Source organism: Triticum aestivum, chromosome 3B (assembly GCF_018294505.1).
Source record: "Triticum aestivum cultivar Chinese Spring chromosome 3B, IWGSC CS RefSeq v2.1, whole genome shotgun sequence".
Classification (NCBI taxonomy): Eukaryota; Viridiplantae; Streptophyta; class Magnoliopsida; order Poales; family Poaceae; genus Triticum; species Triticum aestivum.
The window spans coordinates 416,401,668-416,414,727 of NC_057801.1; positions in this window are offsets into that span (position 1 = coordinate 416,401,668).

Sequence of the window (13,060 nt, forward strand, 5' to 3'; positions counted from 1 at the left end):
CACATGACAACACACAGTGCTAGGGGTGTTCTAACGCGGTACTACACGTTGCGGACGAAGAGGGAAAACATCCGGGAATGTTTTCCCAGTGTTTGGCATTTTTGGATAGATGAAAAGAGGGTGACGGTTCGATGGTCAGCATGCTAGAGGCATGTGACAGATATGCGGATAGCATATTCGGATTCGTCATATTTTTCTGAGCAACTTTCATGTATAGAACTTTTTCCTCCGAGCTACGATTATTTTTCTATGATTTTTCAAAGATTTAAACAATATCCTGAAAATCTTGAAATTATTTCTAAGTCGAAAATCACCAGAAAAGGGCTGGGTGCACCCGGTGCAGTGCACCCAGCAGTGTGTTGTGGGGCTGACAGTGGGCAAGTGGGGCCCAGTTGACTTAGTCAACATTGACTGGTCAAGGGATGAATAGTATAGGCGGGTCCCACACATCATTGACTCAGTTTTAACAGATTATTTAAAATGGATTAACTAACAGGAGGTGTCCCACATGTTAAAAACCACGCCCCCACCTATCATTGGGTCTAGGGGTAAAATTAGGGGGGGTTAGTGGGTGATTAATTGGCTCAGGGCCGCCGCCGCCAAACCAACGGCGTCAGCACGGAGCGGCCGCAGCGGGAGGCCGTGGCATGGGGGAGCTGGCCAAAGCGGTCGGGACAGAGGGAGGAGCGGGCGAGCCTGGGCCTGCGCAGCGCTCACGCGGGGTCAACGGCAGAGGCGGGCGTGGCCAGCAACGACGAAATGCGGCGGGCGGTGCTGGGTGCGGTCAGGTGCGTTTGCGGGCGGGCGGCGGGAGGCGCGGCTTGCAGCGGCGAGGCCAAGGGCGACCGGAGGCGGCGGGGGCTAGCAGCGGTAGAAGCAGAATCAACAGCGGCAGCGTCTAGGAATGGCAATGGCAGTTAGGCGCAAAGCAGCAGCAGGCAAGCAGCAGCGGATGGCACGGGGCTGCGGGCATCGTGTGCAGGGCTCGGTCGGGGAGGGCGAGCATGCGAGGGCGCAGTCAGGCCACTGCCAGAGGTGAGGCAGGGCGTGGCCGGGCATGTACGGGAGCGAGCTACGACATGGATATGGCGGGGCTTCGGCCACAACCTCGAGTGGGGTGATGTCTACGGCAGGGAAACGATGAGGGCGGAAGAGAGGATTCGATGCGGGGCTCACAGTGGGGCGTCGGGTAGCTCGGGGAGGTTGGGTAAGCGCCGGGGAGGTCGAAGCGCAGGCGAACGCCGGCGATGCCCGAGGATGAAGATGATGGCATCAGCATCGATGCAGGGGCGCACAGCTCCAAGTGGTGCACGTAGTCGACGGAGAAGGAGCCGGTGCATCTACCAGACACGGATCCAGGCGGCGGGGGCAATAGTTGGCGCGAGAACGACCACGAACAGCGCGGTCACCGCACGAGCTCTCGCGCTCGAGTACGAGCCGAGGAGGAGGCGACTCGATGGGGAAAGAGGGGGAATCGGGCAAGGGGTGGTCTAGGGTTTGCGTTGGCATATTGTAGGCGCCAAGGAGGTAGGGGGTGGCTGACACGTGGCCATGGTTGTGGGATGGCCGCCATGGCTCCCACGTCCTCATATTGTAGCGAAAGGTCAGGGAAGACCAAGTTGGGCTGGACCCATGTACTATTCACGATGGGCCAAAGTGTACAGGAGACTTTAGTTCTTATTCTTTTCTCTTTTTCCTTTACTCTTTTCAATTTTAACATTGTTTTCTATTTATTTGAGGCACTAAATAATTTTAGTAAAATATGAAACCTAGCACATAAATGCAATGTAGTGATATGATGATGCTCACAAAGTTTCAAGTCAATTGGAAATACATAAACATTTGATTATTTTGAAATGGTTATTTTTGTTGTTTTTGGACCACTTTATACTTTACTAGGGATTAATTGGTGAGTCAGGTGATGTTGGTTTCAACATGACAAATGATCAGGGGAATTTATAGAATATTGTGAACATTTTAGTTTTACCATTTCAAGAAATAATTATTTCACTTTTTTAAATTTGAAAAAGGCTTTGATTTTTGGACAAGTGGCAAGCTGCATAGTAATCACGATGACGTGGCCACCATTATGGGGAGATTACTGTAGCATGATTCTCGGGGTGTTACAAATCTCCTCTACTACAAGAAATCTCATCCCGAGATTTAACAGGTGGAGTTAGGGGGAAGATTTGGTTACAAAATTCTAACGAGTCTTCCCAGTCTTGGTTGCTCTTCTCGAAGAACATTTGATCCATTATGTTGATGTCTTCATTTCTCTGCTCCCGGTCATCATGATTGAGGGAGTCCTGGTCTAGGAGGTGTCCGAATAGCCGAACTATCATCATTGGCCAGACTCCAATACTATGAAGATACAAGATTGAAGACTTTGTCCCGTGTCCGGATGGGACTTTCCTTGGCGTGGAAGGCAAGCTTGGCGATACGGATATGTAGATCTCCTATCATTGTAACCGACTCTGTGTAACCCTAGCCCTCTCCGGTGTCTATATAAACCGGAGGGTTTTAGTCCGTAGGACGAACAACAATCATACCATAGGCTAGCTTCTAGGGTTTAGCCTCCTTGATCTCGTGGTAGATCTACTCTTGTACTACCCATATCATCAATATCAATCAAGCAGGAGTAGGGTTTTACCTCCATCGAGAGGGCCCGAACCTGGGTAAAAACATCGCGTCCCTTGTCTCCTGTTACCATCCGCCTAGACGCACAGTTCGGGACCCCCTACCCGAGATCCCCCGGTTTTGACACCGACATTGGTGCTTTCATTGAGAGTTCCTCTGTGCCGTCGCAATCAGGAAGGATGCCTTGTCCCGTCTTTAAAGACGGTACCATTGCCAAAGGAGCTTTGGCCACCGGCCAAACTATCCGGCTAGGTGGTTTTCTTATGACCGCCTGTTCGGCCGCCGCGCCGATGATGACCTCTCGGGTCATCAAAAGCGATATTCACGTCAACTCGGAACTCGTCGAGCAGCTAGATCTGATGGAGCTCTCTTCCGTAAACGAGCTCTTGGATCGCATCGCCGGCCTAGGAGTCGCTACAGACTACGATCAGATTGGGCCTAAAACCGATATGAGAGAGATCAACTCTCCCCAGGCTACCCACCATGTTGCTGTGGTGGAGGAACAACACGGCGACTCTTCTTCTACATTAAGGACGAGCTATGTCCGAATTCCCGACCCCTCCATGCCAGATTCCCGCGGAGGAACGGACGTTGATCAAACCCTGAACCTAAAGTTAGGCAGCGGGCCGGATTCGTTGGATAACATCCAACAAGCCAAACTTCCAAGTTCGGAAACTTTCCGGCCCCTGAGTCTTAGATTGGATGGGGTTCCGAATTTAATTCCACCCGCCCACCCAAACACAAGCGATCTATCCCGAATCCGGTAAGAGCCCGCTGAAACAGTACATCATTACTGGGCCAGATTCCTCCTGGTTATGGACAGGATAAAGGACTGCCGTGAGGAAAGCGCAATCTCAATTTTCTGCAATAATTGCACGGACAAGGGAATCATGAACGCCATAAGTCGTCGTGAAATTACACGCTTCGCCAACCTGGTGTCCATAGTACAAAAGTACTGTGCGATGGAGAGCGTCTGGAAAATCGAAACCAAATTTTGGGACAATCCGGCGCCGAACACAACCCTAGTCCGAAATAAAAGGGTGCATCGTATTCAGGCACCTGGGTTAAAAACCAAAAAGCAAAAACCACCTAAAGGGCACGGAACCGTACTGGAGGGATGGCTCAATGGACCTTGCAAAATTCATAGCATAGAGGGCGCCACTCCAACGCATAGCCTTCGAGCATGTTGGATACTACGGCAGGTGGCCAAAAGTGGCGAAGAGCTTCTAACCCCAGAGAACCAGCCCAGCAGTACCAGTACGGTATTAACAGTCTTCGAGACTTCCGCATCAAATAAATGCGAAAACGAACACTCCACAGCCTTGCCGAAGTCTACCAAATAGCAACAATAAATCCATGGAGTGACACGGCTATTACCTTTAATGCCAGTGACGAACTTAAATTCCGAACAGCCCGAGCACCAGCCGCATTGGTCCTCAGTCCAATAGTGGACGGCTTTCGCCTTACTAAGGTACTCATGGATGGCGGCAGCGGATTAAACCTCATCTATGAGGAAACCCTTCGAAAAATGGAAATAGACTGGAGCCGCATTGAGCAAAGCAGCACAACCTTTAGAGGAATAATCCCTAGTCGGGAAGCACGCTACACAGGAAAAATTACACTGGATGTGGTGTTCGGCTCGCCGGACAATTACAGGTCCGAGGAGGTCACATTCCAAGTGGCCCCGTTCAGCAGCGGATATCACGCTTTATTAGGGTGAGAGGCATTCACAATTTTTCAAGCCATACCCCATTACGGGTACATGAAGCTCAAAATGCCCGGGCCCAACGGAATCATCACTCTTGCCAGTGATCCGGACATAGCACTCTGCGCCGAAAATAAGACAGTCGCACTAGCCCTAGAGGCACTATCCGAAGCCCTAGCGGCTGAGGAACTCACTGCGCCGCGCTCCACGGTGAACAGGGACGATGTGATACTCGATAAGAGGTCCAAGTCCACCTCTTTTAAGCCAGCGGACGAAATAGTCAAATTCCACGTCCATCCAACGGACCCTACAAAAACGGCCTCCATTGGGGCACAATTAAACCCTGATGTAGATGCCGCACTACGAGAATTCCTTCGGGAAAATTGGGACATCTTTGTCTGGCACCCTTCAGACATGCCAGGAATCCCACGCAGGTTGGCAGAGCATAGCCTAAATATCTTAAAAGGATTCAAGCCAGTCAAACAGGCTCTTCGGCGATTTTCTGAACCCAAAAGACAGGCAATGGGAGAGGAGCTAGCCAAACTATTAGAAGCCGGATTCATTAGAGACATAAAACATCCGGACTGGCTAGCAAACCTGCTAATGGTACCAAAGAAGGACAAATCCTGGCGCCTGTGTGTCGATTTCAAGGACCTTAACAAGGCTTGTCCAAAGGATCGTTTCCCCCTTCTCCGCATCGATCAAATTATCGATGCTACCACAGGGCACGATTCATTGTGCTTCCTTGACGCATACTCCGGCTACCATCAAATCAAGATGGCGGAGCCAGACCAAGCCGCAACGGCATTCATTACTCCATACGGACCATTCTGCTTCAACACAATGCCCTTCGGGCTCAAAATCGCCGGCGCAACATATCAGCGCATGATTCAGACATGTCTGGCAACCCAGATCGGCAAAACAGTGGAGGCATACGTAGACGATGTGGTCGTCAAGTCTAAACACGTCGAAACTCTAGTAGACGATTTGAGGCTCACATTTGACAACCTCCGAGCATATGACATTAAGCTCAACCCGGAAAAATGCGTTTTCGGCCGGAAAGCTCTTGGGCTTCGTTGTATCCGGTAGAGGAATTGAAGCAAACCCAGCCAAGATCTGAGCTCTGTCACAATTGGATATCCCAAAAGACCTCAAACAAATACAAAAATTGACCGGATGCGTGGCGTCTCTAAGCCGCTTCATCTCCCGCTTGGGAGAAAAGGCATTACCCCTTTATCGCCTCCTCCGGCGCACCGAACACTTTGAATGGACGGATGCTGCCACGACCGGACTCGAAGAAATAAAGGCCATATTGGCAACAAATCCGGTCCTGGCCGCGCCCAACTTGGGCGAACCAATGTTATTATACTTCGCGGCAACACATCAAGTTGTAAGCGCGGTGCTCGTCGTTGAACGAGAAACGGATGGACACAAATTCCCTCTTCAAAAACCAGTGTACTACCTATCCACTGTCCTAACTCCATGCAAGTCCCGGTATCCACATTATCAAAAGATAGCGTACGCGGTGTTCATGGCATCCCGGAAGCTGCGACACTACTTTCAAGAGTGTTTGATAACAGTAGCCTCCGAAGTACCTCTTAACGACATTATAAACAACCGCGACGCGACTGGCAGGATTGCAAAATGGGCCATTGAGCTCCTACCATTCGACATAACCTACAAACCATGACGAGCTATCAAGTCGCAAATTTGGCCGACTTCATCGCTGAATGGACCGAAGCCGAACTCCCTAAAGAGTACGGCTCATACTCCAATTGGATCATGCACTTCGACGACTCCAAAATGTTGGCCAGCCTAGGGGCTGGCGTCGTCCTGACGTCCCCAACTGGAGACATAGTCCAATATGTACTCCAGATAATGTACACGGACTCGAACAACGCAGCCGAATACGAGGCCCTTCTACATGGCCTCCAGATGGCGGTCTCCATGGGCATTAAACGCCTAGAGGTGTGGGGGGATTTGAACCTCGCGATATCCCAAATAAATGGAGACTTCAAAGCCAAATATCCGAAAATGGCAGCTTACCATAATGCCGTTCTAAAAGTGCCAGCTCGGTTTGAAGGGCTTGAATTTCACCATATAGCCCGGGATAATAATCAAGCGGCGGACGTATTGGCACGCATCGGCGCAAAGCGCGATGCCGTCCCTCCCAACATATTCCTGGAACGACTTTTCAAGCCATCCGTACTATGGGAGGGGGAGTCCGGAAACAACAACCCGGAACCAACCGCACCGCCCAACACCGAACACTCTGACACAATCGGTGGCTCTGCCAATGAAATAACACCTTCAGCCCATGAAATAATGGCAGTCATTGCCCCGTGGACAGAACCATTCCTAGCCTACTTAACAAGGCAGGAACTTCTCGAAGACCAAAACGAGGCCCGCTGCATAGTACGGCGATCTAAGGCCTACAAGGTCCATGAAGGAGAGCTTTATAAGAAAAGCACAACCGGAGTCCTTCAAAGGTGCATCTCCGAAGAGGAAGGGCAAAATCTTCTGGCTGAAATTCACGCCGGACTCGGCGGGCACCACGCCGCAGCCCGGGCCCTTGTAGGCAAGGCCTTCCATACAGGATTTTATTGGCCGACAGCCCAGGCAGATGCTCAGGACTTAGTCCAACGGTGCGTCGGTTGCCAGCTCTTTGCTAATCAAAGCCACATGCCACCCACCGCCCTCAAAACTATACCCATCACCTGGCCGTTCGCGGTCTGGGGGCTTGACATGGTTGGACCCCTTAAAGGGGGAACCCACAAGCAAAAATACCTATTGGTCATGGTGGACAAATTCACCAAATGGATAGAGGCCAAGCCAGTTAAAACGGCCGAATCCGGACCTGTGATAGACTTCATATCTGGGGTAGTACACCGTTACGGCGTCCCCCATAGCATCATCACTGATAACGGCATGAACTTCACGGCCGACGAGGTTAAACTCTGGTGCAAAAACATGGGCATCAAGCTCGACTACGCTTCAGTCTATCACCCTCAAACTAACGGTCAAGTCGAACGAGCAAATGGTCTAATCATGAGCAGCATCAAACCCAGACTAGTGCGGTCCCTTAAGGAATCTAACACGCATTGGGTAGAGGAGCTCGACTCCGTACTCTAGGGGCTGCGGACCACGCCAAACCGCACCACCGGATTCACACCATTTTTTATGGTATACGGTGCAGAGGCAGTTTTGCCCTGCGACATAATTCATGACTCACCTCGCGTGCGCATGTACAAAGAAAGAGAAGACGAGCTGGATCGGTAGGACAGTTTGGACGCCTTAGAAGAGAAGCGTGATGTGGCAAAAGCTCGTTCCGCATTCTATCAACAGCAGGCTCGAAGATATCAAAGCAGAGAAGTACGGGCCAAAACTTACAATGTTGGCGAACTAGTTCTATGCCTGCCGGACAAGAAAAATGACAAGCTCAAGCCCAAATGGGAAGGTCCCTTCATCATCGACCAGGTCCTGACTAGCGGAGCGTACCGTCTGCGAAATGCATCGGATAACTGACTCGAGCCAAATCCATGGAACGCAGCCCGTCCCCGTAGATTCTACGCCTAGCGCCGGACTCTGAGTTCGTCTCCCTCCCCCGTCTATATTTTATACTTTAACTGTCTTTTATTTTCCCCCTCTCTTTCTTTTTTCCCTTTTTCTTCTCTCACGGGCCTTCGGTGTCTCGTCTGCACATTGTTCGCACACACTTGATGTGCTATCCGCACTCATTATACCTGGGGGCTTCTTTAACAGAAGCTTATTTATACGGGCCTTATACCCAACACATGTGTCACACTTCCGCATGTACCTTTTATTCACCATTATATGCATTGATATGACTTAAGTTTTGGCCAAGCTGGGTTGCCTGGCTCCTGTGCTTACCCCTACGTTCCTGATTGTTCGGCTAGGAGGTAAAGGGAGCACCTCTGTGATTTTTACTGCCGGGTCAGCCGGATGTGTACCTCAGAATGGGTGAAGCCGAAAGCTAGCGTTCTTAAGGGAATATTCGGTCGGTGAACTAAAAGACGATTTCTTACCTACTTATTTATCTGCCCCCAGATGCTTTCCTGCTTTTTTCGCAGTCCGGACATGCACTTTAGGGCATGCCTCCCAGGGAAAGGAACCCCTAACGGAACTATTCTCCCTGGAAGATGTTTCTTACTAACCATGTAATATAACATAACTAGTTGGGCACTTGTCTGCTAAAGCACTAATGACCCCTACGCCTGGTCTCCACGCATGCCCCGGTTTTTTTATATACAACTGCGAGGGTATTCGGACACACTCCGGACTATCGGGTCCCGAGGTTGAAGCGAAAAGGTCCGCAATGACAAACGATCTACAATCCGGCTAGAAGGCATTTTACATGTCATTTTAAATTACATAGTCAAACTGACTGATTGTATTCCTGTTCAATACCATCTAACAGGCTGTCTAGTTTACAGTCCTGCTGGGAATACTTTGCGGCCAACTCTACTTGGCCATACATTAAGCTCACAGGGATCTCCTTCCCATCAGGCCCCACAGGTCCGACCTCGGCCATGTGGTTTGGATCGGTCTTCATGTACCTCGTCTTCACCATGGCCCAGGCCTCCTTGGCGCCTTGACAGCAGGCCGATATCTTCCATAGACGGAAGCGCCGCCGTGCTCCCTGGAGCTTCTCCACAAGCCCTCCAAGACCCTCGGGTAGGGAGACGGACGGCCATAAGGCCTGGGCGACGCCGCTCATCACCTGCCGAACTCGTTCGTGCAGTTGCAATAGCTCGAGAAGTTGGTCACCCGTTGAACCGGGCATCTCCTTTGCAGGACGGCCTGTGAGCATACCTACAGACATATTCTGGTTAATCGACTTCCTCGCTAAACTCTTGTTTTCAAAAAGTTCGTTCAAGCACTTACTATAAATGCCGCAACGAAGCCGCAGATTCTCCTTCACGGAGTAAGACAGTTGGACCCGAACATATTTTAGTTCCTCGCCCAGCTGAGTGTTGGCATCTTGGAGGTTATTTTTCTCCTACCGCACCCTTGTCAGCACCTTCTCGCCGGCCTTTAGCTGGCGTAGTAGCTGCTACCTGTCCGGATCTAGTCCGGCGCCATCTGCAATTTTATTGTCAGACTTATATGCACGCCGCACTTCACAAAATACTTATCTTTCAAAGTATATCTTACCAGAGGGGGTCTCTGTGGCTCCCCCTGCGGCGGCTAGTGCAGCCTCAAGTTGGGCCTTGCACTCTTGAAGCTCCTGGGACAGGTGGGTATTCTTCTCCGTATTCTAACTATTTTAAGTCTCGAGAGCTACTAATATACATAAATGGTCAAAATTCACTCACCCGTATGTCTTTCACATACTGCTCCGTGGCTCTGGTTAGACCATCTCGAGCGGCACAGAGGTGCGCATCTCCCGCATTAAAGGCATTCAATGCCTCCGGAGAGAAACATGCGTCACGAAGAACTGTCCGGCGGCGCCTATGATTCATGGCGCTCTCCACCTCAGATCTGGTGGCGGACAGCCTATTGGCATCCTCCGTTGGAGGAGCATCCGGCGCACGCCTTGTGTTCGCCTCCCCCTCCGGACCAGGCGTTGGAACCTGGCTGGCGGGGGCTCGATTGGCAACCTCTCCAGACACAGTTCGGCGAGCGCTCTTTCTCCTGGAAAAATCATGAGCGTTAATATACCTCCCAGGAATCTTTCCCTTAAACATGGTGGTGCACCATACCGTTGTGGCGACGTCTCGATTCGCGCCACACTTCTTTTTCGCCTGCTAGGCCGAGCTGCCCCTTGTTGGTCAGCCGCCGCGGGTTCGGCTTCCCGCCTCAAAGGCACCTCCTGCGGAGCACCATTGGTATACGGGGGTCAGAAATAAACATGGATGAATAATGGTATCAGGACTCCGATCACAGTTACCTGGGAAGCCGGAGATATACCGGGGTAGTCGGCCGTAATGGCGACCAAAGCATTGTCCATGCTAAGTTGGTGGAACACCCCATCGATCAGCTCCACCTTTATGTCCGGATCCTCTTCAGAGGCCGGATCAAGGGATCATTCCGGATCCTCTAGTTGTGGAGCCAGGCTGTGTATATCCTCTACGGCCCGGCGCAGTTCCTGCGCCGAAATCACAAAGTGAGACACTTAACTTTGGGAATATGGATCGGATAGACGAACGTCCGCTTACCCAACTCCGAGGGTTGTTCATGGAAAATCCATTCAATGGACTAGCACGGAGGAAGTCCTCCTTCTCCCCTTTGTACAAGCCGGACAGAATCTTCACCAGATCGGCAACCGATCCTGGCCCCTTGCGGCCATGACGGGTGGCATCATCCTCCCCGTTAAAATCCCACATAGGGTGGCCCCTATATTGGAGCGGCTGCACCCCTCGCATGATGCATGTGGCCATGACTCCAATCATGGTTAATCCGGAATGAGCCAATAACCTTATTCGGCCCATCAGATATTGAATGTTCCTATCATTCTCCCGTTGAGGGTTCCGCAGGCGCCAACTCAGGCGTTTCTTCAGAGGAGCGTTGCTGAACTCCGGGAGGCCGATCCGAACTGGGTCCGGCAGCGGGGCGTCTTCCATGTAAAACCATTCCGAAGGCCAGTCTTCGGACGCCTTCTTCGGGGTTCCGGATAGATATCCGGTCCCGGTGATGCACCATATTTCGGCTCCGCCCACTTGATATATCGACCCCTCATGAGAACGGGGTACGAGGCAAAACAATCTCTTCCACAACGCAAAATGGGCCTCGATGCCCAAGAACAGCTCGCAAAGGGCCACGAAGCCCGCGATGTGCAGGATGGAGGCAGGCGTAAGGTGGTGAAGCTGGAGCCCATAGAACTCCAGGATCCCCCGGAGAAACGGATGTATGGGAAATCCGAGTCCCCTTATTAGATAAGGGACAAAGCATACCCGCTCTCCTTTGGAGGGATTGGGGACGCTCTCCGCCTGCTTTCCGCCCTTGTAGGTGGCCAGTCCGGCTCGAACCGGAACCATAAAGGCTGGGGGAAGATATCCCTCTGCTTGGAGCGTCACTAGCTCGCTATGCGGGACTGAACATCTCCCCCAATCTCCTGGCTGAGGGTTGGGAGTGCGAGAGGAGGAGCCGCGTCGACTGTCCATGATGGAGTGGATTTTTGTCAGAGGCGCTTCGATGAATACTCGCGGAAGGAGGATGGTGTGATTCGGATCTAGATCCTCGCCTTTCTTATAGGCAGCTTATTCACGCAGCTAGGGGGTAAAGTGTAAAAATATCCTGGCTTTTCGCATTCGTACGATATGTGGAAGAGGGCTATTATTGGACGTGGAAGCCAAGAAGCGCAACATTTATAAGGAAGCCGTACACTATTCGGCAAGCACATGGAATTTGGAGGAGAACCCGCCTTGCAATGTCGAAGACACTATGCGCGCCAGACTCGTCGTCGTTGAAGCCTGGTTCGGGGGCTACTGAGGGAGTCCTGGACTAGGGGGTGTCCGGATAGCCGAACTATCATCATTGGCCGGACTCCAAGACTATGAAGATACAAGATTGAAGACTTCGTCCCGTGTCCGGATGGGACTTTCCTTGGCGTGGAAGGGAAGCTTGGCGATACGGATATGTAGATCTCCTACCATTGTAACCGACTCTGTGTAACCCTAGCCCTCTCCGGTGTCTATATAAACCGGATGGTTTTAGTCCGTAGGACGAACAACAATCATACCATAGGCTAGCTTCTAGGGTTTAGCCTCCTTGATCTCGTGGTAGATCTACTCTTGTACTACCCATATCATCAATATCAATCAAGCAGGAGTAGGATTTTACCTCCATCGAGAGGGCCCGAACCTGGGTAAAAACATCGCGTCCCTTGTCTCCTGTTACCATCCGCCTAGATGCACAGTTCGGGACCCCCTACCCGAGATCCGCCGGTTTTGACACCGACAATGATGAAGTCGTCATCCTTTCTTCGGGAATTCCATCGTACTTACGAATAGGTAAGGGGCAACTCGACAACGATAGGATGCTATAATGGGTAATCATCTAGGGTTATCCCATGAATGAAGAAAGAGTATCTCTCAAGTTGAACAAATGATACACAGCAAGAGCAAAGTAAGAAGGTACCATGAGAAGTTTCGAATGGGCAGGCAATCGTTAGATGCCTAATCAGAATGTCAAAGGGGTTCAAGGAAAAAGAAGAATAATGTTGCATCTGATACCGGAATGAAACATGGTAAGGGAATTAGCTCGTGAATTACGTACGAAGTCAAGTGCAAAGGATACTTTGGAAGCAAGGTTGTACAGGCGAGTCATGTTTCGATCTTGTGGAACTATGGGTTATGGGCCCACCATGTGGGTTAAAAGTAGGAAGGCCGCTGACCACTTTCACGGTCACGAAAGCAAGGCAAGTCAGTGGATAGCATGTCAGTTATGTTGGCAACAACGTTGGTACCAAGGGCGAGGGACTAAGAGAACCATTTTCCCGCTCATTGAAATGAGGCGGACCAATAGGCACAGTTCTCGCCCACCAGCTATAACCGAAATGTCATCAACAATAGTAATAAGATCTTACTGACAGAGTTGTACATCGAGGTGTTTACATGAGCACGGAATTATCTCTGCTCGGATAAGTTGGATTATAGGAAAGGCTAAACAAAACAATGGAAAGGAAAATATGATTAGTATATTAATCAGACCAACAGAAAGGAAAATGTGTTTGTATCTATAGAGAGAATTTACCTT